At 41.4% G+C, this 13,359-nt stretch overlaps 1 protein-coding gene across 1 annotated transcript in view; it reads right to left on the minus strand.

Annotated features, from left to right (window-relative positions):
* The window catches only part of AFF3 (AF4/FMR2 family, member 3), a 533,195-nt gene that overhangs the window by 459,918 nt on the left and 59,918 nt on the right, over positions 1 to 13,359 (minus strand). The gene's annotated exons all lie outside the window — the stretch shown is intronic.

Genomic DNA, 13,359 nt, shown 5'->3' on the forward strand with positions numbered 1-13,359 from the left:
AGCCAGGATGGTCTCGATCTCCTGACCTTGTGATCCGCCCGTCTCGGCCTCCCAAAGTGCTGGGATTACAGGCTTGAGCCACCGTGCCCAGCCTTTTGCCCTGTTTTAACAAAGACTCTTTCTTTCCTTTCAGAGATTCACTGCACTGAATAAATTGTCAGATTATTACCTGTTGATCTATTTCTAGTGAATTCTACTTGGTTTAAAAAGTAGAATCCTAATTTCTCACAGATTTTCCATTAAGCCTCCACTCAATGTTCTTGGTCTCCCATCTAACAATGGAGCTGATGAGTTTAGTGGAGTCTTCCGGTAATTTCCTTCTTGTATTGCATGTTTCTCTCAGGTGAATATTTCAAATTTCCTTCTTGTATTGCATGTTTCTCTCAGGTGAATATTTCAGAGAAAACTGAGACTAGTTGATAATTTTTCCCACTGAAGTCTGTATTCCAATTTTTTTTTTTTATTTGATGCAGGGTTTTGCCCAGGCTGGATCACAGTAGCACCACCACGGCTCACTGCAGCCTCGACCTCCTGGGCTCAAGTAATCCTCCTACCTCAGCCTCCCAAGTAGCTGGGACTACAGGCATGCACCATCACGCCCAGCTAATGATTTTATGTTTTTGTAGGAAAGGGTCTCCACAAATTACCCAGGCTGATCTTGAACTCCTGGGCTCAAGCCATCCTTCCGCCTCTGCCTCCCAAAGTGCTAGGATTACAGGCATGAGGCGCTGCGTCCAGCTCCACTATTTTTGTCTGGTTGTTCATCTGGATCCGACCGAGTATGGCCTATCCACCTCACCCACTTCTGTCTTCCATAAGCTCTGTTTAATATCACATAACATGTATTGACTTTTTGTTCTATCTGCTAAAATTGGGATTGGAGTTGAGTGTCTTGGGTTGAAGTTGATTATATTCTTTCCATGTTGTCACACTGTGAATGTTTTTCACTGTAAAATTAGAGCTATTTAAATACATTATCTGCTCACCTACAAAAACTCTCCCTTCTTCAGAAACACAGAGGTTGGTCAATGTGTCCCATTCCACTGAATTCACACACTCCGCTGGGAATCCAGTGATGAATGGAGAATGGGGAGGGTCAGCCTCTCCTTCTATGCAGGTCAAGATGTTTACTTTTAAAGAAGAGTCAACCTGCTCTACTGTTTTTTGGTTTTTTTAAATCCTTAACACTCACACACTACGAACCAGGCACTCACGTGCTATAAACCATGCTTGGGGAAGGCACAGGAAGGATAAGACAAGGCATCGGGTGACAGAGCTGCCACAGGGCTCGCCTCTAGCCAGAGTGACATATAGTCAAGGGTCCACAGGACCTACGTCCAGAAAGAGTTTTCTTTTTCCAGAAACACACAATAATCAAAATCTAAACTATATATTGTCTCAGACTTGAGAGAAAAGATATGAACCATAAGAAGCTATTTACTGGATTTTTTTTAAAAAAAACAGACTCAGAGAAAATGCAGTCATAAGGACTTCACGTGAGTCTTTGAGTGGAATTCATCCATGTAAGTACTCCCCACTCAATGGACACCTATGCACGTAGGTGCTGCTAGTGCTAGAGTAACAAAGGCACGACCTGCACCCTGCTCTTGGGGAGACCCAGCCCTTAGACATGAGCACATGTGGAGAGATAACTCATGGAGGATGATAAGGCTGGTGGAGAGATGCAAACCAAGCACACAGGAACCGGCAATCAATCACAAAACAGCCTTTAGGTGGTTGTGGGAAGACCACTTTAGCAAACGGATGCTTAAGTCTTCTTTACACACAGAATTAGCAAAACTAGCAGCAAAACAGATCTTTGACCAGGTAAAGCCGGTAGCCTAAGGGGACTCTGAAATAAGTTTTTACACTTTCCTTGAAGACTCATGCAAATGGGAACCTCCTATTTCTGCTGATAGGGTGAAGAGCGGAGGTCAAAGAGCCTCCCCGGGTCTCCCAGTCCCCATCACACTTTCTCACCTATGAGGGCAGATGCCCACCCAGGCATCCCAGTGGCTCCTACCCTGGGAGTCATCAGGTTTGGCCCCTTTTCTTCTTTTCACTGAAGACAATGAACAGGAAAGCTGTTAGCAACAGTTCCTGCTTTCTACTTGCTCAATTTTTACCTCCTGCTATCTAGCAGGGAAAAATGAGAAACTCTCCATTGGCCTCACCCTCACTGGAGAAATTGTATGTGATCCAGGTTATGTAAACAACTCTTTCTTCAAACAGCTTCTTGCGGACTCTATAACCTCGTCTACCAGTACTGTTATAGACGGCTCAGCTCTAAACTCTGAGATGGATAATTGATATAGGAGCCATACTCCCTGAAAGTAAGCCATGCTTATGGAAGACGCTTGGGGTTTAAAAACAAAGGCTGTCAACAAAAACCCTCCCAGCCACTTGACACTTATCAGAAAACCTGTGAAGGATGTGACAGAGAGATCCAGCACACCCAGCAGAAGTCTGGATGATGCTCTAACTATAATTGTTGAATGATTAGTATCAATGACTACGTACGTGCAAAGCCAGTTAACTAAATCTTGACACATAGAAATTCCTTGGTTAACTATTTCAATGATTTTCTAAACATTTCATAGGAAATGAAATTCCAGAAACATGCATCTTTCACGCAGTCCTCCCCTGGGTTCTACCAGACACAGCACCTACCCCCAAAGAGGCAGATTATAGAGAGACCACATAGGCAGCAACAGAGTGATAAAAAGATGGGGATGCGACAGGGCGTGGTGGCTTATGCCTGTAATCCCAGCACTTTGGGAGGCTGAGGCGGGCGGGTCATTTGAGGTCAGGAGTTCAAAACCAGCCTGGCCAACATGGCGAAACCCCATCTCTACTAAAAATACAAAAACGGGGCATGGGTAGGTGCCTGTAATCCCAGCTACGTGGGAGACTGAAGCAGGAGAATTGCTTGAACCTGGGAGGTGGAGGTTGCAGGGAGCCAAGATCACACCACTGCATTCCAGCCTGGTTGACAGAGTGGGCTTCTATCTAAAAAAGAAAAAAAAAAAAAAAAAAAAGATGGGGATGGAACACAAAGAGGCTCTGACTTCTGCTGGAGGGCTCAGGATGCCCCACTGTCTGCAGAATTTCCACATACCCCCAAACTCAGACATGGAGCTTCCCTAGCAGACTGACAGTTACCAAAATATAGTAACTGTCTATATTTGAAATATAGACAAATATAGACACCTAGGGCACCCTAATTTGAAATCAATGATAAATAGGTATTAGGCCAAAGTTTAAGTTTTTCACCACACATATAAAATGGTCTGCTGGAAGAAACAACAGTACCAAGAGTTGTTGTGTAGGATAAGTCATACTTGACCTACTTAGGAGACTGGAGCATGTCAGACAGCTCTGCATCCGCAATTATATACAAATAACTAACATACTAATTACAAACCATTAAGGCAGTGACTGTCTTTCACTTGTGTGTCACTCAAAGGGCCTTGACCCCCATTCTAGACAAAATGGTCTTTATTAAAATGTGTCATGTATGGGTTTCTACTTGGCAACATGTTGGTCATCTCCTGCAAGGAGATATATTATCTGATTCAGTCATTCATTAGCTAAATATTTGTTTAATACCTATTACGTCCAAAGTTCTGTATTAAGTGCTGTAACTGAATATAAAGGTACATAACACCTTTAAACAAATACACGGGATATAAAGTCAGAAAGTGAACATCCAGCCGGGCGCAGTGGCTCACGCCTGTAATCCTAGCACTTTGGGAGGCCGTGGTGGGCAGATCACTTGAGGTCAGGAGTCTGAGACCAGTCTGGCCAACATGATAAAACCCCGTGTCTACTAAAAATACAAGAAAATTATCCGAGTGTGGTCGCAGGCACCTGGAATCCCAGCTACCCCAGAGGCTCAGGCAGGAGAACCACTTGGACCCGGGAGGCAGAGGTTGCAGCGACCCAAGGTCGTGCCATGGTAGCATCTGACCAGGGAGATCAGAGGGAGGGATTCAGGACTGGCTTGGGGAAAAAACAGGCTTCTGGTGTGCGCGGATAAGAGGGCGGGACACCAGCTCGAGAGAGATGGAAAGCATGGCACGGGCCACGGGCAACACTGACACATTTGTTTTTCTCAGTGCTGGAATAAAGGGCTGGGGTTGCAGGGATGAATCAGAAGAAAGAGCATGGACTCCGCACAGAGCATCCTGCAGCCAAGATCAGGCATCTAGATTTGGCAGTCCAGAGTGAGGTGCTGAATGCTTTTAAGCTAGGAAAGTTGTGACAATTGCAAATAAAACCAAGTTGCTTCTCCAGTCTCCTTAACTCAGGGGAGCCTCCTTCAGGTTGGCTGACTCCCCTCTCCCACGCGGGTCTGCACTGAGAGGCTGCTGTACAGGTCACCGTCTAGGGTGGGACTCGGAGCTCTCTGGTCTGTGGGTGAGGTTCACTGCCTGTCATGACTGCCTGTGTCCACCTTTTTCCTGAGGGTTGCCTGACTGCTCCCCATCTGCAGTGCTCAGTTCCTGCAGAGCTCACCCCTTTATGAAGCTCTGAGTTTTGAAGACTCCTACCCTAACACATCCCGCAACAACTGCTCATAGCGCCTCGGGTTCCATCTCCGTGCCCCATTACACGTTTTAATATCTGCAGCACAGTCTGAAGGCCCTGGTTGGCTTTATATGCAAATAGCATGGATAATTTTCATAAAAAATGGATAATTTTCTTTGATGTTTTATTCTATTGTGTTTCATTTGGAACAGAGAAACTCAAAGGAGGAAGGATGATGAATGAGAAAAGAGGGCAGCAAGCGCCTCCATGTAAGGTGCTCTAACTTAAATCAGCTTTTTGCAGATTCTCTGCTATCCCCAAATCGACTTCCTTGCCTAATTCTCCAAAAGAACAAAACTTCTCCAGACAAAGCCCACAAGGCCACAGCAGGACAAGCAGTGTGTGCATCCTCCTCTCATCCCAAACCAGCAGGCCAGGTAGAATTAAAACCAGTCTCAAAAACCACAAATAAAACAAAAAAATCAGACCAAAAAGCCCCAACTATCTTCGGTATCATGAGCTCACAACGAGATCCAATCCTCCCAATTAGAGCAATATGAATACTGGGAAAGAAATGCATGAAAACCTCCAAAGTAGCCTCAATTTACCTCCTCCAAAGTAAATTTTATCTGGGAAAAATAAATATAAATACATAACAGAGGGCCTTTGTTTAAGTTGATAATAATATTTGGCATAGTGTTGATTTCAGTTAGGAGGTTATGCCAGGGCACAGGATAAATCCATGGATTTGGGAGTCAGAACACCTCGAGATTTAAATCCTAGCTCTGCCACTTTCAAGGATGACCTTAAGCAAATAACTTAGGCTTCGGATTCCTCATCTGTAAAACGGAAAAATAATATGACCAACCCAATGGGGCTGTCAAGAATTAAGCGAAATACTTGCATATAAAAGTACTTAACACATCCATTTAGGATATGTTATTGCTTCTAGCATTCATGTATCTAAACTGTTTTAACTATTTCTATCTCCTTAAGTAAAATATTTGTTTCTTTTTAGTTCACCTAACGTAGCAGCCCCCAATCTTTTAGGCACTACGGACCAATTTTGTGGAAGACAATTTTTCCATAAACTGGGGAGCAACGGAGAGGATGGATTGGGGATGATTCAAGTGCATTACATTTATCGTGTACCTTATTTCTATTACTATAACATCGTAATATATAATGAAATAATGATACAACTCGCCACAATGTAGAATCAGTGGGAGCCCAGAGCTTGTTTCCCTGCAACTAGATGGCCCCATCTGGGGGTGATGGGAGACAGTGACAGATCATCAGGCATTAGATTCTCATAAGGAGAAATCTAGATCCCGCGCATGAGCAGTTCACAATAGGGGTCATGCTCCTATGAGAATCTATTACTGCTGCTAATGTGAGCTCAGGCAGTAATGCCAGCAATGGGGAGCTTCACACAGATGAAGCTTTGCCCACTTGCCAGCTACTCACCTCCTCCTGTGTGGCCCGGTTACTAACAGGCCACTGACCAGTAGCGGTCCATGGCCCAGGGGTTGGGGACTCTTGCTCTAAAGGCAGAAGAAAAGATAAACTTTAGGGAAATACGTGGATTCCATTTGGTGTATGAATGTTCTAAATACTCATAACTCTTATAAATATTTCAAATATCAAATAATGGAATAAAATGTCTTTTCACATCATCACACAATAACCATGAAATGATATCCAGGTACTGAAACCACTTCTACTCTTCTATTTTCCCCAGCCACAACAAAAGAATTCTAAAACAGCCAATCTCTGACATTAGCTATGTGATTTATAAGAGACAGACAACAACACACTACTAACAAAGTGACTTTAGCCAAATCTTACGTACATGTGCCACTGCATCAACTCAGTTTGGACAAATAATTACACAATTAATTGTGCAGAAACATTAAATGTAACATAATAGTAAGATTAAATGGATTGTTCCTATACTCTTTTCCTTAGCCACGTATTTCTGGCTGTGAGGTTGGGATTCCTTAGCCACGTATTTCTGGCTGTGAGGTTGGGATTCTGGTTTTTGTTTTATTTTATTTTAACTTGTCAAAAAGTAAGGGAGAAATAAGTCAAAGAAGAGTAAACTATGTGGGTGAATATATGGTAGAGGTTCTAGTTGAGGAAGAATAAAAATATATGGGTTGAATCTGAATATTTTCTGGTTAAAGACATATAAAGTCACTGTATTCTGTATGCCAGAGCCTGGGTCATGTTTGTTTCTTGAATGAATCATTACAATAATTCCTTGCTACTACTAATAATGAAGATAATATGACTGAATGAAAATTTAGAAGGATTTTTCCCCTTTTTCACTAAATTGTCATATCTATGAAATCATTTTATCTTACAACCTCAAAATAAGGACAGATTTAACCACTCCAAATTCATAGATTGAAAATTTATGCATCCATTTAGCAAATATTTCATAAACACCTACTATACATAATTATAATCAGACTCATATCAATATGTGAATTTTAAACTGTGTATTATTTATGTTTCTTGCCTTACTGTGACAAACTCTTGAGAAGCTGAAAACGTACTTCCTGTCTATGACAAATAAAATCCAATTTGTAGACAGAAAACTGAAGTTGAAAAAATTAAGATAATGAGACTACATATGTCTATATCCAAACACGTGCCTATGCACACACACATACACATATATCCCTTTATTCAATTTGGTGTCCACAAGGGGCTGCATAAGATGAATCCACTGAAAATAGAGGTCAAAGTTCTATACTCAATAGTGAAATAAGCTTTTATTATTTAGTCTAAAGACTAAGGAAAATTTATTTTATAGCTTAACATTTTTGATGTTCTAATTGAAACTATACATTCACCCTTAAGCAAAGAATGAATCAAGTCACGATTATTTTTCAAAATAATTTTTCTGACAAAGATTATGTGGTTTCCCTTGAAAATATCTTTCTGATTTTGTATTCATAAAGAGGATCATTTTTGCAAAAATAACGTAGGTTTCTGCGACTCTTGCAAGAGCTTCTCTTTTTCTAAGATTCCTCCTATGCCATCATACACTCGATTTTTTCTTCAATTGCTAACTTGGCCTAACCCTGCCAAATGCTCCTTTGCCAGAGGCTCTGCCTGTGATGCGAGCGGCTCTCCAAAATCACTTTCACTGACCTCATGAAATCCCATATTTTTGTAAGATTTATACTTCACATTTCCAAACTGCATCGTACATGCAATTTCTTGAAAGATGTTTACAACAATCTATTAGTGAAGGACAAGTAGAATGGATGGGTACAAGAGATGGCTGGTTAGGAAAGAGGGATGTTTGATAGGGACCAGTTTTACAAATGGTCAGTTTATTAGTAAATACTGTCACATTACAATAACTTTTTATTTTATTTATTTATTTATTTTGAGACAGAGTTTCGCTCTCGTCCCCTAGGCTGGAGTGCAATGGCGCGATCTCGGCTCACTGCAACCTCTGCCTCCCAGGTTCAAGCAATTCTCCTGCCTCAGCCTCCCGAGTAGCTGGGATTACAGGCATGTGCCACCACACCTGCCTAATTTTCATATTTTTAGTAGAGACAGGGTTTTGCCATGTTTGCCAGACTGGCCTCGAACTCCTGACCTCAGGTGATCCGCCTGCCTTGGCCTCCCATTATGATAACTTTTGATTGTCTTTGCAATCCTGGAACTGACTGAATTCTCTGAGAATAACAGCTTGGAGGACATAAAAAGAAGCGCTAAGTTGCCTTGCTTAGAGACCAAGAGGTACAGGTTTGGTTTCTCTCCCTTTATTTCAGAAAGGCCTTTGCTTTCTAGTATGGTTTGGATCTGTGTCTCCAAACAAATCTCACGTCGCATTATAATTCCCAGTGCTGGAGGTGGGGCCTGGTGGGAGGTGACTGGATCATGGGGGTGGATTTGCCCTTTGGTGCTGTTCTTGTGACAGTGAGTGAGTTATCGCAAGACCTGGTTATCTAAAAGCGTGTAGCTCCTCCTCTAAACCCCTTCCTCCTGCCCTCACCATGTAAGACATGTCAGCTTCCCCTCTGCCTTCCACCATGATGGTAAGTTACTTGAGGCCTCCCCAGAAGCCATTATGCTTCCTGTACAGCCTGTAGAACTGTGAGCCAATGAAACCTCTTTTCTTTATACATTACCCAGTCTCAGGCATTTCTTTACAGCAATGCGAAAACGGACTAATCCACTTTCCAGGCTCCTAAACCCTCTTGCAGCCCCCTCTGTCCTGCTGTCCCCATCATGAAAGCACCCTGCTTTGGCTGACCTCCCATGTCTTGCTTTTCTTCCTTCCATGACTGCCAGTCCTGTGTGTTGTTATTTCCAGGCTTTATTAGAAAAATGAATACATCAATATATAAATAACTTATATAAAAATTGTATTAAAAATCCATCTGAACGATACTAGTTATGATGAAAAGGGTGAGCCTGCAGAAGCCCTCTCACATGTCTCATGTGTCATGTTTTCCTTTACCAGGGTTCTTCTGCTCCTTATTCAAAGGCCTGACTCATTCATGCAAGGCACCTGCGCCCTCTTGGTCAGGAATGTGAGTGTGGAGGGCAGGCAGCCTGGGTGCAAATTCTGCCTCTCAAACTTACTATGTGACCGCAGGTGAGTTGTTGAATTATCCTGTGTTTCAGTTTCCTTACTTGTAAAATGGAGGTAATTATAGCGCCATACTTACTCTGCTGAGTGAGAGGATGAAGTGATAATACATTGGAAGTGCTCCATGGTGCCTGGGGTCCAGGAAGCACCAAGTGCTAGTCTTTACCAGGAACGTCAAACACCAACTGGTGCTCAGCAAACACAAGGCCCCACGCTAAGGCCTGGGAATACAGAGATCATATACATGCCTCAGGCCTGAAGAGGGTTCTAAGATTTTAGAATTCCAAAGGTATCCTCACATTCACAAGCTGTGCAATTTGGGGATGGGGAACTGGGACGGACATTCAGTGCCACCTGTGTCTCCTGGCACCTCCACGACTCTAGATTGTGCATCTCTAATGTCTTTAGACTTTCCTCCACTGGGGAAAAAAATGGAGACAATACACCTTAATTCACAAGGTCTTTGGAATAAGTATGGCATATCAGACACACTTAAGAAAGCGTCTGGCCAGGCACGGTGGCTCAAGCCTGTAATCCCAGCACTTTGGGAGGCCGAGACGGGCGGATCACGAGGTCAGGAGATCGAGACCATCCTGGCTAACATGGTGAAACCCCGTCTCTACTAAAAAATACAAAAAACTAGCCAGGCGAGGTGGCGGGCGCCTGTAGTCCCAGCTACACGGGAGGCTGAGGCAGGAGAATGGCGGGAACCCGGGAGGCGGAGCTTGCAGTGAGCTGAGATCCGGCCACTGCACTCCAGCCTGGGCGACAGAGCGAGACTCCGTCTCAAAAAAAAAAAAAGAAAGCGTCTAGGACAGATTCACCACAATACTCACAAATGTGCATTTCTCTTCCTTTCTTTTTAAAAGAAGATCATAAACGTAACCTGCAAATACCTAGAAGAAGATGTGCCATTTAAATAAAAGCGCTCTGTGATTAATTTTAAATTCTTCAGTGTCCAAACTACCAGTCTTAGAAGATTGTGGATCGGTAATAGCCATAACTTCTCAAGTTCCTCAAAATTTATTTTTTCATTCTGTACTGAAGTGGCTTAACAAAGAATGAAGAAAGTTATATTGTAATATCCATTCTGGGGCTCTGTTTTATATAGAAGAAGAGAAAAATAACAGTTTCTAAAAATAGGTAAGAAAATTATGTGAAAATGAGAGGGGAAGTGAGGAATGGCAAGAACTGTAGAACCAAATCAGTGGACTGGACACATGGGAGACGGCGTGGGATGGTGTGGGAAGAACCCCAGTGGCAAGCTGGGCTTCCACTGCCTTGAACTCCACATCACCAGACTTCTCTGGCATGTTCCTTCGATCAAGTCCAAAGTGGGAGAGGCTCAGCTCTCACCCACGCACCTGAGTGAGTGACTTGGGAGACACAGTAAATGCGGAGTAAGCACAGAGAGCCTGTATCTGGTAGGTTTGATGGCCGGACAAGGCCATGGCCTAAGTTGCCTTGTATATTTATTCCAGGGACTTTTTGTCTATGTGTTAATGGAGTGATATGGATCCTTTACCACTACTGGACACAAATGAGAAACCTCAAAGAATAAGCACTACCAACAGAGGGTCAGTAATGTGTTTTTGTATACATTTAGCATTATCTAAATGCAGGGACATTAAAATGCATGGCACACAAAAGAAAAACCCCACTTAATTAACAATTTCCCATTCTGATAATTATACATAGAAGGCATTGTTTAGGTTTTTCTATCTTGGGTCACATTTTAGGGCTATTCTGATTTAAAAGTACAGAGAAGATATATTTCGTATATTTTTGCAATAAACGGTGACTTACACATAACACAAATCCTGAAACTTTGTGGAAATGTTAACAAGGTAATTGTATAACATACAAAACACTGTAGGGAAGTATAGTGTTTAGAAATGCTCCAATTATCACCAAGGTGATGCAGTTAAACGAGGATAATAAAATATAATTAAACATTAATTACAGAAACTATCAAAAATAATTGACTTGTACAAAGTACAGCACTCCTATTAAAAAGAAACTGATTGATAATAAAATACATATTCTGTCCTCTAGACATAATTATTCCAAGGCAGCAATTAAATTTATAGAAAACTGTTAAGTTTCTTCTGTGACGCTTTACTACTGTGAACTGAAGACATTCTGAGTAAGAATTGCCTCCAAAAAATTCTTACAATTGTTTAATATCTTAAGGAGAAGTACTGCCACAAACTCAAATATGTGTGTTATAAACAAAAAAAGATGAATTTTAACATGCTTAGGACTCTGCTATATTTGTCATATTTTTGGTGTCCACAGGGTTGACTTTTGCTCCAGCTGAAAATATCTAATTCTTCTATAGCCAAATCTGAGCACAGTTTAATACTGAAGAAAAATTTAATGTAATGCAAAAATAACATTCTGCAGAAAGAGTGACAATATATTTTTATGAACAATTATCAGACCAAATTTTATACAAGTTTGTTTCTTCATCATTTAAGGAAGCGGTACACCGTTCCATGAAATCATTCCAGTGTCTTATGGGAAGCATGTTTTTAAAAGGGTACAAAAATCTCTCCTTTTGGCCTTTTTCTAGCATATTCAGAGAGTGCTGAGAATTCTCTACATAGAGGCAGTTGTAAACATAAATTTCTTTACACTGCTGCTGGAGGTGAGAGGAGAATAGGATATATTTTTATACTGACAAATGTTTTAACCACTGGAAAACGAATGTGACTTTAGTAAGTAAAATTATCAAGTACAGGCATCAGAAAGGCAAAATAAAAGCAGAAAAATTGAGACCTCTGTGTGGAAAACAGCCTTCAAAAATCCAATTGTATTTCATTTTTCCTCCTCATTTAGTCTTTTTTTTTTTTTTTTTGTCTGCAACAGATGCTTTAAAATATATTGTTTTAGTCCAAAGATACTCCTGGCACAAGTGACGATAATACTACAGGGACATTAAATTAAGGAAAGAACCAACTGATATGTGTCTATGAGAGAAGAGCTACAGGGTGAGAGACTGGGGACAAAGGAGGAAGACACTAGTAGCAAGCACTGGGGCCCTCCTTTATTGGATGTGAGGGAAAAGTCTGAGTCCCAGCATGAATATTTCCTGAAGCAGAGCTGAAATGGAACTGTGATGGACATGTAATGTAAACCCTGATATCAAAAGTCACTGAAGCAGGGGGGCTGTTTGTTACCGCAGCATAACTTAGCATAAGCTGACTGACACAAAGCCTAACATCCAGTTTTTATAAGCAAGTTATGGTTTAAGGACCTGATTTTATATGACTAAAAAAGTTATCCCTCACCTGCAAAGCCTTGTTTTAACATTAAAATAAATTTAAATGATTTGGCAACATTCCTTAAATATGCCAGATTTTGACAACTCAAAATTATACCACTACAGAAATTCCATAGACATGTGTGTTCATCATCCATCTCTATTCATGACAGAACATTTCAGCATAACTGAGCAAGAGGCAATTTTTTTTATACCTGGAGTGTGGCGCTAGGCAATTCTGGCAAGGAGTTTCTGAGAGAGGAACAGAAAATGGAATAAGGAAGTCATTGATACTATATGGAAATTCACCACTGTTGCTGCCCTGACTGAAGAGGCAACGTGAGTTCTGTACCATAAGAATCACAATGTAAAAGAGGTTAAGTATAAAACAAAATAATATAAGCACCTACCTACAAAAATTAAAATTTATGAAAGATTCGGTAGAAACAGCTGAGAGGGGTGCTTAATAAATCCTGGGCCCTGTGCTAAAGCCTTGGGCTATGAAGATAATATGCATTTTGTTGGCTGTGAAATCTGAAAGGGGTCTATAACTGCATGAACTGCAAAGACACCCTCACATTCCCAGGCTGTGTGTGGGCGTGTGTGCGTGCGTGCGTGTGTGTGTGTGTGTGTGTGTGTACATGCAGTTTTAGGTAGAGACCAATTATATACCTTATTTAATTCAATGTAGACCCCTGAAAATCTGGGAGGTCATTCCCCTGTTATTGTTAAACAATTTATCACTCTTACTGGAAAGCAAGTAATGCTTAACACCTTAGGGTTGCATGCAGAAATCGATTAAAATCTAAAGACAATAATCCAGCATGATATTTCACTTAAATTTACCTCCACAGCCTGTCAAATTAGAAAATTCACTTATGTATGTGTGTGGGCTGTGGAAGGGGGAGAAAACAGAACACAGAAGGGCGTCATTGTGTTTCTTTAC

This window comes from Colobus angolensis, unplaced genomic scaffold (genome assembly GCF_000951035.1).
Source record: "Colobus angolensis palliatus isolate OR3802 unplaced genomic scaffold, Cang.pa_1.0 Scaffold42, whole genome shotgun sequence".
NCBI lineage: Eukaryota > Metazoa > Chordata > Mammalia > Primates > Cercopithecidae > Colobus > Colobus angolensis.